Raw genomic sequence first — 23,837 nt, 5'->3', positions numbered from 1 at the left:
TTTGTTTTTGAAAATTCTTGCTTTGGTTTTACTTAACTTTTTTCATACATGGTTTGATGTCTTTTACCAGTTTTGGAAATTGTTCATCTATCATCTTTTCAGGTATTTCTTCTCCTTGATTTTCTCCCTGCTACGTTTCTGAGGCTCCAATTACAAATATCTTAGATCATTAGATATTTTCTTACAGTCACAGGATTTCTGTCCCATTTTCTTCACTCTTTTTTTTCTCCAGTGTTTCAGTTTGATGATTTTATTGACATGTCTTAAATATTACTGACACTTTCTTCTGCTGGGTTCAGTCTGCTGTTCGACTCCCTGAATGAATCCTTCATTTATTATACCTAATTTTTATTTTTATCATTTCTATTTTGCTCTTTTTGATAATGCCCATATATCTGTTGAAATTTCCCAATGTTAATGCATGCTTCTCACTTTTTCATTATATCTTTTTAACTTATCTATCATAATTTTTAAACAAATCTCTGCCTGCTATATCCAACATTTGAGCCATCTGTGGGTCTGCTTCTAATGTTTATTTTTTATTTCATAGTCAGATTTTTCAGCTTCTTCATGTGTTTTATAATTGTTTATTGTATGTCAGTGGGTAAAAGCACAGAAGTAAATAATATTTACTCTCATAAAAGGGCTCATCCCTTTCTCTATTTGGCTGCTAATGTGTGTGGGGTTGGGGGATGCAGGGAGACTGGATTAATCTAATATGATTAGATATGAATGTAAGCTTTGCTATAGCTTTAGTGTGATTTGTCATTGGCTTTAGACGTATTTGGGGAAGAAATAGAAATTTATCTTTCAGAAGACTGAGAGTAGCATTGCCTCAGAGATGTCTGCATACTTAAAGCCTACCTGCCAATATTTCTGGACCACGGGGATCTCTTTCTTCTTTACACTCCAGCACCCAGCTTTCCAGGTGTACGGATACCTCTTTTCACTTCTGGAGAACTGCTACTGTGCACTGAATGAAGACCTGTGCACCTTGAGGGGATCTCCATCAACTCTCTTGCCCTGCCCCAGCCTGTATCAACCACCCCCAAATATTCAGTGATGATCTGTGGAAAGGAGTTAACAGGCAGGCATGGATTCTCTCTGTGGTTGGGGGGCCTCAGTGTTCTAATCTGTGGTACCTGTCCACTTGCAACTGTTCAAAGTGTGTTAAGGCTGGGCGTGGTGGCTCACGCCTGTAATCCCAGCACTTTGGGAGGCCAAGGCGGGCAGATCACGAGGTCAGGAGATTGAGACCATCCTGTCTAACACAGTGAAACCCTGTCTCTACTAAAAATACAAAAAAAAATTGGCCAGGCATGGTGGCATGCGCCTGTAGTCCTAGCTGCTGGGGAGGCTGAGGCAGGAGAATGTCGTGAGCCTGGGAGGCGGAGCTTGCAGTGAGCTGAGATCACGCCACTGCACTCCAGCCTGGGCGACAGAGCAAGACTGGGTCTCAAAAAAAAAAAAAAAAAAATTGTGTTAATAGCTGGGCTGGTTGTCCTTACCCAGCTCTGTGGCAAAGGTGCTCCACCTGTTGCTGTGTTTTCAGGAGTGACAACAACTATACAGTTCTCTCCAAGAAAAGGTTAACCTCACTTTGAAAATTAATTTATTTGGATTTCTTTGTGTCTTCAGCTCTCTGATGTGTTTTTTTAAAATATGATTTTGAGACTTTTTGTTGTTAAGGACAGATAAATTTGATAGAGAAGAGAAAGTGTGGGAAGGCACACAGTTACTTTTAGAGCACTGCACTATAAATATGGGGGCCATACGGCAGTCAGGCATGCCCCTAGTTTTTTCTTTTTTTTTTGAGACGGAGTCTTGCTCTGTCACCAGGCTGGCGCACAGTGGCATGATATCGGCTCACTGCAGCCTCCACCTACCGGCTTCAAGCGATGATTCTCCTGCCTCAGCTGCCCAAATAGCTGGGACTACAGGTGCCCACCACCATGCCCAGCTAATTTTTGTAATTTTAGTAGAGACAGGGTTTCACCATGTTGGCCAGGATGGTCTTGATTTCTTGACCTCGTGATCCGCCCACCTCATCCTCCCAAAGTGCTGGGATTACAGGCATGAGCCACCATGCCCCACCCTGCCCCTGGTATTTTGTAGGATCTGAGGCACAAATACAAAGAGGGACATACAAACAATATGTCTAAATATTTAAAAGCTATAACGCAAGCCCATAAATTATTAAACCAAATATGTTTTCCTACCTTAATACGTGTATCTTCATAATGATTTTTAAGGCCAAGTTCAAATTGAAATTCTGTTAAATGTGGCCGCTCAGAGAGAGAGAGAGAGCACCCAGACACTCTGCCTTCTCTTCCCATCCCTAGTTCTGTCCTGTATCTGAAAGGGCCTTGCACTAAGGTGTGTGTGAACACCTTAGCTCATTCTTCCAAGATTGACTCCTACCGCCTACATCCACATCCCCACAAACAACCACTCTTCAACTACCCTTAAGTCTTTAAGGTGTGTATACTAGAGGCAGGTTCACCTTGGGAAGACAGACCTGGATGCAGTCTCAAGGCCTTTTGAGCAGGAAACTCCAGAGTCTCACATGCTCAGAGCTTGGTTCGAAGAGGGACACTGGTTTTTCTTCTAACTCATAGCTCTTTGGGGATGACATAGAAAGCAGAGGAAGACTACAGCAGCAAGGCCCGCTAATGTGTGAGGCCCAGGGCAGCCCGTCCCCACAACCTCCCAACCCCCTTGACTGTGTCTTAGGGCAGTACTGATGGCAACAGAATAGTTTGGAGCTAGATGAGCAGACCACATAGAGAGGGCAAATGTGGCAAGAAAGTAAAGGATGCCAAGAATAACCTGTGATTCTCTCCTCAGGGCCAACTCTTACAGTTGGATAAATAATTGAATGTGTATATCTCTAAGTGTAAAAGGTAGCTTCAGTGTTGATGGGATACTCTTGAAGAAATAGGGTACAATATTTCAAGAAGACTAATGTCTCCAGACTCACATATTATAAGGAGCAAAACTAGTATGTAAATGATTCAAGACAAACCTTACCTTAAATAACAAAATACACAAATGTGGTCCATATGCGAATCATCATGACAACTTGAAAGGGAAATTAGTTCACTATTAGATTTTACATTGTCTTCTAACAAAAAGCAAATATAAAATGACTGCTAAGTAAATTTACTAGTCTTGACTAGGTTATGACTTAATAGTTTAGGCAGAACTTCAATTACAAAAGAAATGTATTTTCACTTTTTAAGATAGATAGTTTTGCCTAGGAAGGAATTATTTATAATTCCTGTGTCCATGTGTTCTCATTGTTCAGTTCCCACCTATGAGTGAGAACATGCAGTGTTTGGTTTTTTGTCCTTGCGATAGTTTACTGAGAATGATGATTTCCATTTTAACGGAGATGGAATGAATGAGTGGTACGTGTTTTAGCTAAACAGAGACGTAGAAACCCAAGTGTTTGCAGAGGAGATGCCAAAAAGAAACAAACGGAAGCTCCATTGAGAAGCCTCGAAAGACTCAAAGACTGGAGGCAAAAAGGATTGCTGATGCTGAGGGACAGACTTGAGGCTGAAAACAGGACTGTTTGAAATTCTTAACAAGAACAACTGGACTCCCAAATCCCCTCCTCAACTCTTTGCAGCCTGACAACTACCCCTCTCTCACCCTGTAAGAGAGATGGTGGGGTATTATTCTCTGGAGTAACTTAACTATAGAGGCTACAAGCTTAGCATTATTGGGGACAGTGGCAGATAAGGGTGAGATACAACATAGAAATCTGGGAGACTAAGTAGAAATCTGCATTCCGAGTAGTAACAAACTCTCCTTTCCCTTCAAGCCTTCTTAGGTGGCTCAGCTCCCAGGACACTGGCAACCAGGCTGTACTTCCCAGGCGGAATATTGGAGGGGGCACCTTCCTAGAGGGTCTGACTACCCGAGGGGGAAGAAATCTTGCTATTCTTGAGGGCATTTCGGTGAAACAACTCAGCTTTGTCTAATGGTTTTATGGTAATATCCTGGAGCCCATAATACATTGCTTGAGCAGACAGCTAAAGAATACCAGATACGGAGGAAAGTCTCCAACAAAAAGAGACCAAAGCAAGCTAACCAACAAGAAATTGAAAGAAACAAAGACTCTGGAGAGAACAGAAAGCTGTTACATGTAGCTTTAAAAAGCTGAAATGTGTATTATAGATAGTAAAAAAGAAATTGTGTTCATGAAACTAAACTGGTGCTATGAAAAGGGAGAAATTAGAGAAAATTAAATTCTTAAAAATTAAAAATGTTAGGTGAAATAATATCATCAACAGAACAAAGATGAGAGACTCTTCTAGAGATAGATGACAAAAAGAAGACAAATAGAAAAGATAATAACGTTAGAGTTTGAGTCTCAAGGTTAGTTTCAGAATGAAAGAACAGAAGAAATAGAGGTCAGAAATTGCTAAAAGTATATAACAAAATTTCCTGGAACTGAATAAATGAGTAAAAGTCCCTGAATTTCAAACATAATCAACTGGGGGAACTCATGCCTATCACATCAAATATACTGTTATGAGACAATAGAACACCAAGGATAAAGAAGAAATCATAAGTGTTTTCAGAGAGAAGAAGGAGGGAGGGAAGAGGAGAAGGAAGAAATGAACAAGCAAGGAAAGGAACAAAGAAAGACAGTCTGTCCACCCCAGGGTATAGAAAAAATACAACAAAATCTTTAGTTTTTATTTTTATTTTTTATTTTTTGGAGACAAGGTCTTTATCTGTCACCCAGGCCTGGAGTGCAGTGCTGTGATCACAGCTCACTGCAGTTTCAAACTCCTGGGCTCAAGCAATCCTTCCGTCTCAGCCTCCCTACTTGGGAGGGTCCCAGCTACTTGCTGGGACCACAGGTAAATGCCACCATGCCTGGCTAATTTTTTTTTTTTTTTTTTTTTTTTTTTTTTTTTTTTTGTAGAGAGGGGGTCTCACTATATTGCACAGGCCAAAAATCTTTATTTCTTTTATACTGAAGATAACCCATATGTTCTGCAAGCATGTTATATTGGTTGTTACTGGGGCTTTATAACCACTTAAAGACAAAACATCCTTAACTTGGTGAGTTTAATTTAGGAGAAAATCAAATGCTAAAACAGACACTCCTGAAAAAATATATTTCCTTAGTCAGTCAGTCCTCTTTCATTTTCTTTGTTCTCCTCTGCACTCTACATAGTGTGAAATGCTGTGCCTGTTCTTTGTGCTTCCATTATTTCTCAATATAAAATAATTAAAATCTGCTTTGAAAAATAACTATATGTAATCTAATACAAAGTTTATATAAAATATATTTGATATAAAGTATAGATTTACACATTTTATGTATTCTGAACTTATATGCATATCTCATTTGAAGTTGACAACAACTCTTTGAAGTATTATTATTCTCATTGTAGGGATGAAGAAATAGTGGCCCTTGATGGTGGACCTCTCCCAGGTTGTGTAGCTAACAAGGGATAAAGACCAAGTGGAATCTTTATTTTCAGAGTTTTGGTGTACTTGGGCCAAACACTTTCTAACTAATAAAAAGGCTAATCTTTATCAAAAGCATACATATAACTTTAAAACTTCCATATCACATATATAGGATGACCAACTCTGGTTTGTCTGGGACTTTCCTAGTTTCAGCACTGAAAATCCTGTATCCCAGGAAATCCCTCAGGCCCGGACAAAACAGAATGTCTGGCCACTTTATATTCAGCAGTCAGTCCAAGAGACTGTAATAGATACCCATCATGGGAACTGAGAGAGACACAGGGAAGGAAATGCAAGTAGAAGAAAATGATCCAGAAAGTTTGTATAGATAAGAGTAAAACTGATTTCTTACCCTATCAAAGAAGACCAGTTGTAACAACCACCACAACCCAACAATTGGCACCAACTTTTCAAAAATGTTTATGTAACCAAATGTATCTATAGATTTAAGATTGATGACTATATCATGAAGTGTCCCAAAGACACACAAACTTGGTACTACTGTACCTTGAAAAGTAAAACCTCTCTTAAGTGTTTTATGAGAAGAAATCACAAAACACTCAGACAGATATCCTAGGGCCAAATATCCTAAATCTCTTTTTGAGATCTTGATCTCCTCAACATCTGCCTCATTGAAGTAGCTGCTCCCCAAACCAGCTTACAGTCTGCCCCCAACCCCCTACCTATAGTACGCCAGATTCTGTTTCCTGCCTGCTCTTCTCTCATTCTCACCATCTTAAGAGTGTTCTTTTTCTTGGATATTTCCCTCCTTGCCCTTTCTTAAAACCAGCATAAGTCCCATTAATCTTCTTCTATGTCTCTTTAGACATTAAAGAGCATCTTCATCCCCTTATGCTCCTCTCCCCTATAAGCTCCTGCAACAAAGATCCAGAGAACTAGAGATGCCTCTTCAAAGATGAGGAGGAGGGTGAGGAATGAGGAAATGCTGCAATTATTCCTACTTGAATATTACAGTGTGTGTGTGTGCATGTGTGTGCGTGTGTGTGTGTGTGTAGATTATGAAGGTAAAATAATGTCATTACAGAAAATTTACAAAAAATGAATTAAGATTTTTCATAAAGGATCCACAGTCATTTTGGTAGGAATTTTTTAGCCTTTATCTTCCTCTCTGGTGCCTACAGGTGTTCTAATATAGTTGAAATCATGGTGCACATACACATGCAAGCTGATTTTTAACCTAAGTAAGCATTAGCCTATGCCATTCTGTTTTTTATCAAAACTGTCATTGTTCCCCATTATTTGCTATCAAATATATGAATTATATTTTATATTAATACTATACTAATTATATTTATAATACTATACTAATTATATATGTAATACTAAGTATATTTTGTAATTAGCATATTTGTACATACAGCCCTTTGCATGATTACAGTTATTTTCATGTGACAGGCATATATAACAGGTGTCCATTTCAACCAATTTTTAAGTTTATTGGCATTTAATAGGATTATATGTAGCATGCTGCTGTGGTTTTCTGTTTTTAAAATGTATGTATGTAAGGTATACATGATGTTTTGATATACTTATTTTGATATATATAGTGAGGTGATTACTACAGTTAAACAAATTAATATTCCATTGTTTCCTATAGTTACTTTCATGTGTGTGTATGAGCACGTTTGTGTGAGTTAAGAGTACCTAATAATCCACTTTGGGAGGCCGAGGCGGGTGGATCATGAGGTCAGGAGATCGAGACCATCCTGGCCAACACGGTGAAACCCCATCTCTACTAAAAAATACAAAAAATTGGCTGGGCGTGGTGGTGGGCACCTGTAGTCCCAGCTACTTGGGAGGCTAAGGCAGGAGAATAGGATGAACCCAGGAGGCGGAGCTTGCAGTGAGCTGAGATTGCACCACTGCACTCCAGCCTGAGCAACAGATCCAGACTCTGTCTCAAAACAAAACAAAACAAAACAAAGTACCTTAATTTACCCCCTTGGCAAATTACCAGTATACAATATAATATTATTAACTGTAGTCTTCGTGCTATATGCTAAACCTCTATGCTTAACTATATAACTCTCTTTTTGTACCTTTTGATCTATATCTTCCCATTTCTGCCTGCTCCTGGTAACTATTGCTTTACTCTATTTCTATATATTTGATTTTTTTAAAGATTCCACATATAAGTGAGATCATGCAGGATTTGTCTTTCTGTGCCTGGCTTATTTCATTTGGCATAATGTCCTCTATGTTTATCCATGTTATGGCAAATGGCAGGATCTCTTTTTTGGGGGCTGGATAAGATTCTGCATATGTATATCACAATTTCTGTATTCATTCCTCTGTCAGTGAACACTTTGGTTGTTCCCACATCTTGGTTATTGTGAATAATGCTGCGATGAGCATGGAAGTACAGATACCTTTAGGAGTTGGTGTATTTCCTTTGGGTATATACCCATAAGAGAGATTGCTGGGTATATTTTTAAGTTGATTGGCATTTAATAAGATAATAAATAGCATGCTGCTGCTTTGAATCTTCCATATTTGTCTGTAGAGCCCCTGTTTTCTAATGCAGTTTATGTATAGTTTTTCTACTTTTTCTTGGACAGTGTCTATTTTAATTACTTTTAAATGACTTGGGTGTATTAATGTTTTCTCTTTTAACAAAAATCACAATTATACCCCAAATTATTTTTGCATAAAAAGTATATGCTTTTAAAAATAAATGATGTGACAAAAATATCAGCTATAAAACTATCACCATGAGAATACTGCCTGTCCTAGTCTCTTAAGGATATTTATTAGGGAGGAAAAAAATCACAGAGGTCATTTGCTTTTCAGTGACCAGGTTCTTCATACACATGGATGTCTCACAGATCAGCTAAGACCTGTGTTTGAACACCTTGGTCACCCCTGCAAGGAGCCTGCTACCAGCATTTGCCATCCACAGAAGTGTGCTAATAGAGTCTATTTCTGGAGAATGGAGGAGAGATTAACTTCTTGTTCATGATAAATCAAGGGTATCTGATTTGCCTGTTACATGGCCAGTTTTCTTTGGAAGCAAGCCCTAGAAGCTATTTTTCTGATCTAATCCTAATTCTCACGTTAGTGCTTATGAAAGAGAAAAACAACATTTACTCAAGATAAAGACTGAGCTCTAGCCATTATAAATCTTATCAATTGCCTTGTGAAGGTTAGGGGGAAAAAGAAGGCAAAAAATGATTGTGCTCACTCACACTTGCATCTGGACTAATGTTCCTATTCCCGTTGCAGAGTGTTCTGAGATGTCTAAGACTGGCACAAATGGAAATAGCAGCAGAGATAAAGTTGGGAACCTTAAGAGATATCTGACTGATGACTGTTGCACTATAAAGAGTGGCCAGTAACAGTTCAATAAGGAAAATTATTATAGTTTACTCGTTACTGGGAAATATTAGCAAACCTAAACATTTCATTTTTTTTTCTATTTTCCTTATAAGCCACCAAGATCGGTAGAAGTGCTCTTAACAAATATTTGCCATGTTAATATTTAGAATCACACACATGCATACATACATACATACATAAGATGTATAATGATTTTTTGGCTTCAGTAAAGGTACTTGGTACATAATATACATTCTATATAATATTTTGGTTAATTGCCTGAAGAGAAGTGTGTTTTTCCCAAGACAAATACAAAACATATTTATCTAAGATGTAGGCCAACAAATAACCATTTTCCATAGGTTAAGATATACACTCGCGCATGAGCAGTTCTTCAGTCTCAACAACCATTTTTTGAGTATCAGTTATGTGCTGGTGCTCACTCTGAGATACAACAGAGGTGAACAGAGCAGCTGAATGTGAACCATTGATGGCCGCACCTCTGTCCACCCTTCTTAGTTCATTTGTGTTTTGACACCATCCGTTAGCCTTGGGAAGGCATGTTTTTGACAGAGGGATAACAAAACACAGGGACAGAAATGTGTGCTTTCTGGACTATTGGGTTATTTCTTCCCATTTATTTGTGAAGTCATTAGAATGCCCGTCTATCAGCATTACATAGAGCCTGCAGTTTCCCTAAGAAACTGTCAAATTTGGGGACAAAACTAAGGAAAGTTTCTTACTCCTCTGTTTCTATCTTTTGATCTTTTTAAAAGACATCTAATAACAAAGTTAGGCTAAAAGGCTAAACGCTGGTAAGCCACCAATCTATATGGGGCATCAAAATATCACTAAAATAGGCCAGTAATATGATGTCAATTAATCAAGTTTTCCCTCATGGTTTCTTAAGATGGTGTTGCTCTAGATATGGTAAAATATAACCTAAAATAGAAGATTCAAAACCATCAACAAACAAACAAAAACAGAAAGCTTGCTTTCTGGCATCAACGTTTTGCCGTTGAATATTTTTGAGATGTCCACGTAAGTTCCAAGGAGCAGCTGCAGCCACACCACCACCCTGAACCAGCCAGCTGACAGTTGCCTAGAGTTGGCAGCCACGGCTAGCTGAAATCTGGAAACCCCAAAATGCTTAGGGCTAAGATGTGTCCAATTACCAAGATTATAAAGCCTTCATTAGGCTTTTGAAGAAGTTGCGTGGTCTGTAGAATTGCATGTTTTGAACATAAAGAGGTTAGTTATTTTCAGAGGCAGCAGATCTTTTGGCCCCAGTGACCATTAAATATTAATAAATATTAAACACAAATTAATTAATGGTGATTTAAGGGGACCCCATATTGTTAATTCATGTCAGACTCTATTTGATGAAATGTATCTTTTTCCTTGTTTCCATTCACTCAATGTCTCTTCTTTGAGATATACACGTGTATAACACACACACACACACACACACTCATTTTCTTTTCCAGTCCGCACTCAAGTTTTGCAAGACAGTCCTGAAAAAGAAGTTCCAGTAGGAAGATAGAAGTGTTTTTTGCACTCTCTCCTGTTGTTTGGTCGAAATCAGTTTTTCCACAAGTCTTACAGCAAGTTTTTCTCTAACAGAATATGCACAGATTGAACAGTTGCCCTCCAAAACACTGGCAAGCAGGCGGCACAATGATTTCTTCTTCTAACGGATCCCAACTCATTTACTAAGACTCATTCAACTTTTAACAAAAAATTTGTCATTTCCCATTCTTACTACAGCCATTGCCATCCTCTGTAAAATTATATGTGGATATTAAAACTTAAATGCTGTCCTACAATAAAAATATTTTTAATGCCCTCCTCAAAGTTAAGAAAAAAAGTTTACTTATTTGTATTTTGTGCACCTGGGAAGTTATTCACGCTGAGTAACAGTACAAAACTTGAGCTGCCTTGCTTTCTGCTTCCAGGAATGCCAATCAGAGAACATTCTTTTTCAGGCAGCCAAGTTTGGAAGTCAGTTGGTTTCTGGCAGTGAGTAGGGGGAGGGGATGGCAGGGGAAGCATAGTGAGTCCTCGGGCTGATGTTCAGCTTTCAAGTGTTTCCGTAATATCCATCAATGAAAGCATCTCCTTTTACCCACGTAGAGACAGGTAAAAAGACAGCTGAGTAAATCAGCATTAGATGTAACAGCGGAAGCTCAGTCAGAGGGAGGGGGGAGGGAGGGCGCATGAAAGCCTGCCATTGGCGAGCTTACCAAAGGCATCTGCCAGTGGGACTTCAGTGGAATGTGAAACCAAATCATTTTCAAGTTAAAGATAGACACAGTACACACCAGGATCTAGAGGCTGGATTTCATACTCATAGCTCTCCCTAGAATTTCAGGGAGTTCTGTTGTGATCTCTGTTGTAATTAACAATTTGGTTCGAGTTTGTTCTTTAAATGAATATGCTAAGAATTCACATATGTTCTGGATGTACTGGAATTAAAAGGATTTAAGAGATCATGGTGTGCATGTTCTAGGGTAAGTGAAAAGATTGGTTTTTAAAGTGCATCGCTTTTCTGGGACGGTTAATGTTGAATTTTTCTTTTTATCTGTGTGAATGAAAAGGTGATAGTAAAGATTTTTCAGTGTTGTAGCTTGCTTACCTTTCTTAAGATACTTGGTATTTTACATTTTGTGCAGCAGAAAGAGGATTTTCACATAGTTTTGAAATTTACGTTGCAAGTCTGTAACTTCAGTTTTGACTTTATCCTTATTTGTTTTTTCCTCTGTTCTCTTAAGCACTATGAGTTTACTGAGTTACAATCTCAATAGTTTTATGTCACAACACAGACTGAATGTTACTGCGTCTATTATGCCATTGGATGAAACTGTATTATTGTGAGATGGAGTTCAGTTTCCCCTGCATGGTACTAAGTCACTTCCCAATTTGAGAAACAAAAAAAAAGAAGGAAAAAGGAAAGGAAAGGTGCTCTCAAGTGGCCTAAAACTGCGTAAGGAGCCTTTAGAAGATATTCTACTTTTTAAAAGCAACTGAGAAAAAAATAGGCACTTTTCAGGAAAAGAAGAATTAATAGAAGTTATTTTTTAGTGTTACCTCATTAATTCCAAGCAGGTTCCCCTCCTTCAAAAAAAAAAAAGCTGATATTTGCTAAGTGGATGGAGGCGTTCTGATTTTACAGAGCTTGAGAGAAGACAAGGGAGAGGAAGAGTTGTCTGATGTTGCCATTGTCGCACTGTTTTAGGATTTCAAACTTCTTCTTGAAAAGAATGACAAACTTTAGTTCTCTTCATGTTTTGCCCATGTATAGGTTTTGTTTCTTGTTTTGTCAAATGACCTCTCCCTCTGCTCTTAGAGACAGCTTTCCCAAACTTGCACAGCATTCCTTCTGAATAAATACTGTCCATAATAGTCACAGAGTACATGGTGTGAATTGGAAATTCTACTTTATATGGGGAAAATAAATCTGCTGACGCTGTTATTACAGAGTGCACAGATGAACAGTTGTTAAATGTAACTGGCCAGTTTTTTGTCTTGTCAAATAGGCCAGATTCTAATGAACTAAGTTGGCTAAACTAGGTACAAACAATGAAAGGCTTATTATGGATTTTTCATTCAACTTTGATGAGAATAAGTAATATACTGTGTCACTCTTCTAAAATGAAAAATGGGCATTATATTGATAAAGTCATTTGATTTTACAACTACTGAGTAATCTAGTGAGGCCAAGCAAATGTGAAGTTGGCAGAGCTCAGTTCTGATGCCCCTTTCCTCCTTTCTCTGTCCAATTTTCCCTCCCTCTCAGTCCTCCTTATCCCTCCAGATCCCTGATGAATATGACTACTCAGCGCCCCCCTTTTCTTGTCAAGCAAGACCTATACTCAAGAAAGAATCTGACTTAAGAGAGTTTTAAAGTCAATGTACTAAGTCCCCCAGTAATATTTGCTTTTCAGTGTAAATATCTGACCTTGTGACAGTTAAGACAATTTGTTAAATGATAGTTAACCTTGGGTAATACTTATAATTAACCCCTTTAGGTTGCAAACAATTGCAGTTAATTTTCATTTCCACATAATCAGGTGTTAACTTTGTAAATTTTCTGTGGTCACATTGGATGCCTTGTGACATTGTATTACCAGTTGTGTACTGAATGGTGGACAATAAGAATGAACCTGGCAGAAATCACAGGTGCTTCCAAGAAGTTTGTGAATGCATGCACCTGGGTGCTCACCATACACTCAGGTACACACACTAACACATGTAGGCATACCTTTTATGTAACTAATATGTTTTTTATTGAATTATAAAATAAATGAAAATATGTTAGGCTTACCAGTGTGGGATTTGGATTTTTTTCAGTGTGTCAAAAAAAACACAAAAAAGAATACAAAATGTAAAATTCTAAAATGAAGAATGTTAAACTATGTGGCCAAATAGTGTTGACAGAAAAAGAGACAAATACTTCTCTACTACTATTATATCACTTTTATAGTTTCTAATTCTTGTATAAAATTGTCAATCTTAGCTTTTATTCCTTAGAACATCGTAAGCGTAGTTTTATAATCTATTTCTGATAATTATAGTATCTCAAGTGTTACTGGATTTGTTTCTATTATTACTCTTCCTGCTAGTTCTCATTCATGGTGTCTTAATTTCTTGGTTGCTTGGATATCTTTGACTCTATGCTGGAAATGCATTTTAAAAATTACATTATAATTAAAGATCATAAGAGTAAGTTGAGATCTAAGTGATAATGTTTTCCACCAGAGAAGACTTTGGTTTGCTTCTGCCAGGCACCTGGGGGCGATATCAGACCAGAATCATCTTAGACAAAGTACAACTCCTGATGTTACCTGAATCACCTCTGTGACAAGAAGGCTGCAAATCAGTGAGAGGAATGGTAGGTTCACTCCTCCTCTAAAGGAGAGTATGACCTCTCATGACACCAGTATAAAGCTGGATTAGTTAATTAAAGCCCCACCTGAGGGCCAAGGACTTTGACTTTTCTATGAAGCACAGAAAGCTACTTGAAGTATAAAGCTGGATTCTCAGATCTTTTTTCCTGATAGTCATATGCCCAAGGGCTTTTAAAAGTGACCTCACCTCTCTGATTTCTGATCTTCTAAGTTTTCATGTGCCAAATCTTCACCATCTTATTAAAGGCTCTTTGCTGTTTCTTGTTTGTTTGGTTGGTTTTTTGTTTTGTTTTGTTTTACTCTGTTGCCCAGGCTAGAGCGCAGTGACATGACGTGATTGATCTCTGCTCACTGCAACCTGTGCCTCTTGGGTTCAAGCGATTCTCGTGCCTTGGCCTCCCAAGTAGCTGGGATTATAGGCACATGCCACCATGCTTGGCTAATTTTTATATTTTTAGTAGAGTCGGGTTTTCAACACGTTGGTCAGGCTTATCTCGAACTCCTGCCCTCAAGTGATCCACCTGCCTCAGCTTCCCAAAGTGCTGGGATTACAGGCATGAGCCACCATGCCCAGCCTCTTTACTGGTTTTATATATCAAATATCTTTACTTATTACATCGGGTATATCAGTCCAGATTCTCTCATTACTGTTATCAGATATGGAAATTCATCCTACTGCTATTATAGTTATTTTTTTACACTCTTCATTCTAGAGAAGATATCAAAGTTTGCTGATACCATTAATAATTTCAGATAATTTTTCTGATTTTATTTTTTAGTTGTGACCTGATATATTTAGACTTTTGGGAGAAAATTGCATATGCATGCTGATTGAAAGATTCATGTTTTCTGACTTTATTTGAGCTGTCAACACCACTTAACAGTTCTTTTTTTTACTTATACGTTAAATTGTGGGATACATGTGTGGAACGTGCAGGTTTGTTACATAGGTATACATGTGCCATGGTGGTTTGCTGCACCCATCAACCCATCATCTACATTAGGTATTTCTCCTAATGCTATCCCTCCCCTAGCCCCCAATTCCCCGACAGGCCCCAGCGTGTGATGTTCCCCTCCCTGTGCCCATATATTCTCATTGTTCAACTCCCACTTATGAATGAGAACATGTGGTGTTCGGTTTTCTGTTCCTGTGTTAGTTTGCTGAGAATGATGGTTTCCAGCTTCATCCATGTCCCTGCAAAGGACATGAACACATTGTTTTTTATAGCTGCGCAGTATTATTTGTCCCTAGCTGGCCCCTTTCCTTGGCAATTTCTTTAACTTCTAATCCACCCCACAAGCATCCTTCACTCTCAGAAGTTGATTTTGACTCTTTCTGCTCTCTCTTGGCCTATATCCAGTATTAAGACATTTAAAAAATCATCTTAAATCCCGTGCTTTCCATTCTCTCTGCAGTTGCTCTACTTCAGGTTTTCATCATTTAACTTGGCTATTATATGGTCTTCCAGTTGTTCTCCTGTCTCTAAGCTCCATCCACACCCTCACCCCGCCACTACACACACATCTTGCTGAAACCAACATACCTATCTTCTAAAAACCATAGACTTCAATTAATTGCTCCCCTACTTAAAAATCTTTAGTGGTTCATGACTCCCTTCAAAATAAAGCTTAGTGTCCTTAGTATGTCTTAAAAGGTCCATCACAAAGCCTTGACCCATTTCTCAATCATTGACTCCACTACTTCACTGGTTATCACCAACACTTCAGTCACATACAATGGCTGCCTCCACAATATGCCGTATGCTATCTTAGCTCTGTGCTAGTCTACCTTTCCCCACCTCCCCCTCAGAATGCCTATTGCTTCTCTCCTTTGTGGGAAAACCCTACTTTTCCTTTAAGGTTGACCTCATAAGTCACCTTCACTGTACTTTCTGTACTTTCTTTTTAAGTGTATAGCTCACCCACTGTTCTGGGAGTCCCTAATGCCATGGCTTGTGTCTTACTCACTTTTTTATTCTCAGTAACTGACACATAGGAACCACTCAAAAAAATGTTTAAGAAATGAACAGATGACTATTCCAAAGAAGTTTGTTTCTGAGGAATTTCTTTTGTTAATATATTCTTTTCCATTCTAAACATCATTTTTTCTTTTGACCTTAGACTCTTTGTCTAGAATAGTGATCATTAGTAATCCTGTATGTCAAGTGGAGTCAGTAAAAACGTTTATTTGATTGGTTGTTGTCACTATCTTGGGGAAAAGGAATTCTCTATTTCCTTTTTTTTTTTTTTTTTTTTACCAAATGTGATGTATAACTTGATTATGATGACGAGAGAGAGTAGAAGTTTAAGTATGGTCAATCAGCTGTTTATTATCAGAGAGATTCATAATCAAAAGAGTCATAGAGTGGGAAAAGTGACATATTTCAACAAGTCTAGTCCAGAATGTTAAATAGCACAATGGGAAAATGTCAGTGAGGCACAACTAAATGAAAATGATCTCATTGCACACAACCTCAATTTCAACCATTAGAAAACACTGGGTTGTTTTCAAATCACAGTGCGGTGCTACAAAGAAAGCAGTTGAGTGTTTATGTAATACAATTTTGTGACCCTAATCTTCAAAGCTTGTGGAAAACTTTTCTTAAAATTTTTAAGGCCTTGGCCAGGCACGTTGGCTAACGCCTGTAATCAAGCACTTTGGGAGGCCAAGACAGGCGGATCAAGAGGTCAGGAGATCGAGACCATCCTGGCTAACATGGTGAAACCCCCATCTCTACTAAAAATACAAAAAAAAAAATTAGCCGGGTGTGGTGGTGGGGACCTGTAGTCCCAGCTACTCAGGAGGCTGAGGCAGGAGAATGGCATGAACCTGGGAGGCTGAGCTTGCAGTGAGCCAAGATCGCGCGACTGCACTCCTGTCTGGGTGACGGAGCGAGACTCTATCTCAAAAAAAAAAAATTTAAGGCCTTGAAGTGCAATTTGAATATCATCTTTCTAAAAGCCTATGCTAAGCAAAGAAAAACTGTATTTGTTTATTAAACATTGAATATAGTTGATGGGAACCAGAGGAAGAGGAAATATAACTTATTAATTCCAAGGATGTTTAATTAATTTTATATTCTTTGGACCACTTATAAATTTTTACACATTTATTGTGAGGCTTTGATATGCCAACTTCTGAGATTTAGATAAATAAGAAACTTGGCTTATATTATTTTTCATACAGGACACTCCTACCTTCACAAAGGGAAAAGCCCCAGTATGGGTGGGGCCAAAATGTATCTTCAGAAAACATCTTTGAATTTAATGAAATGTTCAAACTCAGTGTTTGAGATCCCAGAATTCTTCATCACAAAATATGAAAATATGATATTGGCCTTTGTTTTTTGCCTCATCTATAAAAGAATTCTGAACTAGCTCTTGAATAATGGCTGATTTCTAATCATAACTTCCAAATAGCTGAACTCATTTTTCTCATTAATTCAATAATTTGAGCTCCTACCTTTTGTTCCAACTGTGTAGACAATGAAATTACTTATTCACCCCCTTCACAGGACACTGGTACTGAAGGATATCGTGTTAAAACAATGAATTTAATTAACAATTTTTTTTTGTTGTTGAAAAGGGAAAACAAAACCCTCAAACCTGAAAAATTCCATATGCCTTCATTTTACTTTTTCTTATTACAGAAGCAATGTAGGAAAATCATGACTTTACCTGTTTTTGGTTGTCGTTTTGTTTTCTTGTTGTTGTTTCTTTTTTGAAACAAAGTCTTGCTCTGTCGCCCAGGCTGGAGTACAGTGGTGCGATCTCAGCTCACTGCGGCCTCCACCTCCTGGATTCAAACGATTCTCCCACCTCAGCCTCCCAAGTAGCTGGGATTACAGGCACCCACCATCATGTCTAGCTAATTTTTTGTATTTGTGGTAGAGACAGGCTTTCATCATGTTGGCCAGGCTGATTCGAACTACTGACCTCAAGTGATCTGCTTGCCTCAGCCTCCCAAAGTGCTGGGATTACAGGTGTGAGCCACCATGTCCAGCCAACAAATTTTTTTATGTATCTTTCATTGATATTTTAAATGTATTTGTCCTAATCTCCACACATATTTAAAAAGTCATTTTGCCTTTCTCAACAACTAGTATTTTCTTCTCAGAACGGTAAGTTAGAGGATAGTCTTGAGATTCTTAAAAAATCTCTTGTTTAGTAGATACTTTTATTACAGAAGAGCTTAAAGAGAGCTGAATAAATTCTGAAAAAAAAGTTAAGTCAAACTTTTTTTATTACATTTTGAATTAAATCTTAATATAAAATAGAAATACATTTATTTGCATAAATAAAGCTGGACTTGGCATTTTTACAAAATAAAAATGATATAAAGATGACTCAGACACTCTGAATCATGAAAGTTTTGTAAACCTCTAAATATTTTAAAAACAGCAATAGAGTTACTTTATTTTTCTTTTTTAAGCCTCAGTTTATTTTTTGTACTCATTCCTTTATAGTCTGATAGTTCACAGATTTATAGATGCTGAAACAATGAATTCACTGAATTAATCACAGTTCAGGAATACAGATGCCTTAATTAGTTTTTTAAAAGATAATATTTTTAATGAAATTTATCTTCCAATGCATATGAACTTCCAGGTCTTAGATTGTTCATTTCTACATATTTGTAGAATCATGTTTACTAACAAAAAGATATTTAACACCTCAGATAAATGTAGCAATTCTTCCAAGATGCATCCAGTGTTTGAAGTTATTTTGTAGGTAAGAGACATTTTACGTATGATAAAACTAAGACGTAGGCCGGGCATGGTGGCTCACGCTTGTAATCCCAGCACTTTGGGAGGCCGAGGCGGGCGGATCACGAGGTCAGGAGATCGAGACCACGGTGAAACCCCGTCTCTACTAAAAATACAAAAAAAATTAGCCGGGCGTGGTGGCGGGCGCCTGTAGTCCCAGCTACTCGGAGAGGCTGAGGCAGGAGAATGGCGTGAACCCGGGAGGCGGAGCTTGCAGTGAGCCGAGATTGCGCCACTGCACTCCAGCCTGGGCGACAGAGCGAGACTCCATCTCAAAAAAAAAAAAAAAAAAAGCTAAGATGTAGACATATGAAGTGTTCCAGATATACTATGGGTGGTTTCCTCAGGTAACAAACAACTCTCAATTTCAGTGACATATAGAAACCAGCTTTCCTTCTCACTTACACAATTTAGCCACCACGGATTAGCTTAAGGTTCTTCTTTACACCGCTATTTTCACCTGGAAATGACCCATTTTCCTTATGCTCACATTCCCCTAGCCAAAGCGTGCCATGCGGCCACACCTAACTTCAGTTGGATGGGAAGTATAATATGATCTTACCATTGATCTAGAACAAGTGAGCCCCAGTACTGGGGCTTAACCCAGGAGGGTTTTTGGCTTTGCCTAGGGCAGGAAAGAATTCAAGGGCAAGCCAGTGGTGTTAGACAGCAACTTTTACTGAAGTGGCAGTGTACAGCAGCAGAGATACTGCTCCTTGCAGAGCAGGGCTACCCCATAGTGTGTCCAGAGTAGCAACTGAGAGGCACTTTATATTTATTTAAAGTCATATTTATATCTTTAATTATAAGCAAATTAAGGGGTGGTTTATGCAGAAATTTTTAGAAGAAAGGTGGTAACTTCTAGGTCATTGGTCATTGCCATGGAAAGGGGTGGTAACTTTTGGGTGTTGCCATAGCAGTGGGGAACTGAAATGGCATACTGCTAAGCATGTCTTATGGAAAGCTGTTTCCATACTGGCCCTGTTTTAGCTAGTCCTGAACTCCATCCAGTGTCTGAGCCCAGCGTCCGGAGTCAAGTCCCTCCTCTACCTCACCATGTGCTTAGAAAGAGAAAGGACTGGAATATTTACGTAGAGCTCTGAGGAATGTCTACACTATTGGATAATAGGCAGCCTAAAACTCCCTTAGTAACACAGACTTAGACTTAAAGTCATATATACCTGTGAACAGGTCCATACTTGGTAAATGTACGCTACCTGCGATCTGATACTAACGTCTATTGCCTGTTTACATCTTTTGGCTCTCATCTCCACTGAGACTTTTCAGCTAAATCTTTACCATTTCCATGTCTGTGACCTTTTCTGTCAGCTTCTCCACCACTATGGAATTCTAGGATTTTACCTATCCTTACACTTACCACTCAAGGAGTCCTGCCCATAAACAGTTTTGGGAAGTGAAAGGATACTCCGTTGGGGCAATTCCTACAGAATGTAGAAAGCAAATGTGAAATCTTAACGCTTTCTCCTCTCTAGGAACTTCTCATATGTAGTAGAGAAATGGAGAAAAAGGAAATTTAATACAATTCTAATCCCCAGCCCCCACTTTTACCAGTAAACAAAGTAAAAGGACTAGGCTCAGGGAATATGGCACAGAGGAATGGTGATATATATTATATATTAGAAATACATAGTCTCTGTTGTGAGGTGGGGGGAGGGGGGAGGGCCAGCATTAGGAGATATACCTAATGCTAAATGACGAGTTAATGGGTGCAGCACACCAACATGGCACATGGATACATATGTAACAAACCTGCACATTGTGCACATGTACCCTAAAACTTAAAGTATAATAATAATAAAAAAAGAAATACATAGTCTCGAGTAGCGTTTATATTATTGGTACTCTACCTTTTGCTTAGCGTTTAGTTTTAAGCACTAACTATAATCGATAAAACTCAGGAATTCAAAGTTTGAGACATTTAAGAGTTGAAAATTTTTAAGCCAATATTGTAAGGTCCTTTGAATTGTCATTTAAATCAGCAAATCCAATTTGTGTCCTTGGGAGCCAATAATTTTAAGAAATATTATGTGTGTATTGTGGGGAGGGCTGGGGTAAGAATCGTGGATCAAATGAATTTGGAACATGCTGTATACCATATCCCTTTCTTGGAGATTTAGGTGAACATTTGCATTAAGAATGCATAAAAGTTCTACACTAAAGGGATATGTTTGACTTTCTTTAACGTAGTGTTTTCCAATGTAATTTGACTATGGAACTTTATAATTATAGATAGATACATAGATAGATAGAGATATCACATTTCAACACCACAAAACACACTTTGGTAATTCTGGTTTCAACAGCCTCTAAGGTTGAGTGGTGCGGTGGCTCATGTCTGTAATCCCAGCACATGGGAGGATCATCAGGCCAGGAGTTCAAGACCAGCCTGGGAAATGCAGTGAGAGCCTGTCTCTACAAAAAAAAAACAAACAAAAAAAGAGGCCCAGGCCGGGCGTGATGGCTCACGCTTGTAATCCCAGCACTTTGGGAGGCCGAGGCGGGCGGATCACGAGGTCAGGAGATCGAGACCACGGTGAAACCCTGTCTCTACTAAAAATACAAAAAAAAAAAAAAAAAAAAAAAAGAGGCCCGGCGTGGTGGCTCATGCCTGTAATCCCAGCACTTTGGGAGGCCGGCGGATCAGGAGACCAGGAGTTCGAGAACAGCCTGGCCACATAGTGAAACCCCGTCTCTACTAAAAATCAAAAAATCAGCCACGAGTGGTGGCAGGCACCTGTAATGCCAGGCACCTGTAATGCCAGCTACTGAGGAGACTGAGGCAGGAGAATCGCCTGAACCGGTGAGGCGGAGGTTGCAGTGAACCGAGATCGCGCCATTGCACTCCAGCCCGGGCGACAGTTTGAGACTCCCTCTCAAAAAAAATAAAAATAAAAATAAAAAATAAATTTAATTTAATTTTAAAAAAGAAAGAAAGCAATTTAGCTGAGCGTGGTGGTGTGTGCCTGTAGTCTCACTCAGGAGACTGAGGAAGAAGGAACACCTGAGCCCAGGAGTTTGAGGCAGTAGTGTTTGTGCCACTGCTCCCCAGCCTGGGCAACAGACTGAGACCCTGTCTCTAAAAGAAAAGGAAAGGAAAGGAAAAAAATCCCATTTAAAAAATAAAAATAAAATAAATACCTCTAGTACATTGTATTAATAATTAAAAGTGCAATAATATTGTAGCTCATCTAATACTTTTATATAAAGCTAAGAATTTTAAAGGACTTTTATAAATATCCTTAGTGTTTGACACTTTATTTTCATTCTCTTTTTTTTAACAGTTTTTATTCACCTAAAATCTACATGTAAAATTTACCATCTTTACCATTTTTAAGTGTACAGTTCAATGGTAATAAATATATTTGTATTCTTTTATTTTCACCTTTTTTGGTTTTCATTCTCTTGTTAAATGGCATTGATTTTCAACACCAACAGAAATCAAACTTTAAATTGACAGAGCTTGCAATAATATTTGTTTAATACTATTGAGGAATATTATCGCTGATACACCACAGGTAAGAAGATTGGTTGTGTTCTTCAGAATACAGAACTCTAAAGTGATTTGCTCCATTTTACCTATTTCATTCAAAAATCTAAAACTGTTATTTCGTTTTAGAATATGATCACACATTGTTAAATTTATTAGACTTATTATTTCTTTATGAAGACCTTGTGAAGAGAAAGGTCATCTTCAACTTCAACATCTTCAATTTCTCTTTCTTGGTAGTTTTTCTTGGTAGTTTTTCTTTAAGTTCAGAAGTTTTAAAGCTTAAAAAGAAAAAAAATCATTGGGTTTCAAAAAAAAGCTCTACTAAAGTTATCGTGTATGGGAATTTTTCTGTGCAAGAAGAAAAGCAATAGACTAACAAAAACAAAGTGTCCACATTTCTTTTTAGAATACGTGTTATATTTGTGAAGTGTTATGACCATTTAAAATGAAGCAATTGCTCCATGAACTGTTATACAACCAGCAACTCCATTCAAAGAAAATCCTAGATATAAGGTTCACCCATAAATATTAAGGTGGCTTAGGTGTGACCGGGTGTGTGTCCTTTCATCACTTGTCCACTCTGAGAAGATAATCCTACTTTTCATTCATTACCAATTTCAGTTCCTCTCCCATCATTTCAAAATAAGAGATAAATCAATACTTTAAGAAAATTTGGGAAATATAGCTTCTTTCTGTACCATAGAAAGAGAAATTATTCAATCAAAACTGTGAGGAGCATAAATTCTTAGCACACATTTTTTTCCTTTCATTAATTTTGGCTTATATTTATTCATAGGACCATAACAAGATTCAGAGGCTATAATGATGTCAGTAACTCCTCTAAAATTTTATAGCAAGAGGATCTGAAGATCTCTGTTCAGCATTGCAGGGCTGCTCCTCTGTAACTCTTTGAATAGCCCCACAGCAGAACTCCATTTCTTGTTTGCCAAATTATGAAGTTAATTGTATTCATATTCTGAAAGTGCCTAGCACCTAGAACATTTGGAATGCTGAAAAATATCCTATGTAGCTGTTTGCCAGACACCAGAATATAAATCTAAGTTACTTAGATTTACAGTATTACCGTTTCTCCTTTAAAAAGGACATGAGGGAAATGTTTAACTTAATGAGGCAGAGGAACCTGGTGTGCAAGTTACATTATATTTTTCATTGCACAAGAGTAAATCATTGCTACAGTTTCCTATATGGTACCCCAGTGGCCTCAAAGACACAATGTAGCTTCCCAAAATGCCAACTTTGTCTTAGGCCGTAACTTATTCTCAGAGAGTATGCTTTCTGAGAATTACCCATAACATTTCTTACAATAGGCTGAATTTCTTGAAGGTCATTCATAGATACCAACTTAACTGGATTTGTCTTTTTTTTTTTTTTTTTTACTTAGAAACATCCAAGTGATAAGTCTGCATACATTATTTTACAAAAAGGAAAAACAATGGGCATTTTCTTTGTCTCAAACATTTAGAAAACCAGCAAAAAAAAATCTGGGTGAGAAATTATAGGGCATACAATTTTTTCTTGGCATTTTCCCACTGTTGCTGCAAACTTTTTAAAATAAATAAGCATGGGTCTTTTGGAGGTGATCTTTGAGGATTTAGAACTATAATAATTAAATATATTGTTCTATATTTGTAAAAAAAAAAACAAAAACTTATTTTGAATATCAAATGTATGGACCCAAATGTCCAAATGTGTGTTTGAGCTTTTTAAACAAGCTTTACTTTCTAATAAGGTAATATAAGAATGTAATTAAAACAAAACAAAGTCCCCCCACCAATCAATGTTACAACGTTTGGGTAAATT

The 23,837-nt window shown here is 37.9% G+C and overlaps 1 protein-coding gene across 17 annotated transcripts in view; it reads left to right on the top strand.

Moving 5' to 3' along the window:
- DTNA (dystrobrevin alpha) overlaps positions 1-23,837 on the top strand; it is a 396,395-nt gene that overhangs the window by 88,348 nt on the left and 284,210 nt on the right. For 4 of the 17 annotated variants that reach the window (XM_055234609.2, XM_055234675.2, XM_055234650.2 and 1 more), the window contains exon 1: positions 11,129-11,342. The exons of 11 other annotated variants lie outside the window; for them this stretch is intronic. The gene's annotated coding sequence lies outside the window, so the exon portion shown is untranslated. Of the gene's footprint in view, positions 1-11,127; positions 11,343-23,837 lie in introns of those variants that run through there. 2 more of the 17 variants (XM_055234787.2, XM_055234722.2) reach the window with 2 other exon arrangements.

The sequence above is a fragment of the Symphalangus syndactylus genome, chromosome 1, assembly GCF_028878055.3.
Source record: "Symphalangus syndactylus isolate Jambi chromosome 1, NHGRI_mSymSyn1-v2.1_pri, whole genome shotgun sequence".
In the NCBI taxonomy this organism is placed as follows: Eukaryota; Metazoa; Chordata; class Mammalia; order Primates; family Hylobatidae; genus Symphalangus; species Symphalangus syndactylus.
The sequence above is the reverse complement of the archived record's forward strand: the minus strand, read 5'-3'. Positions and strand labels throughout refer to the sequence as shown.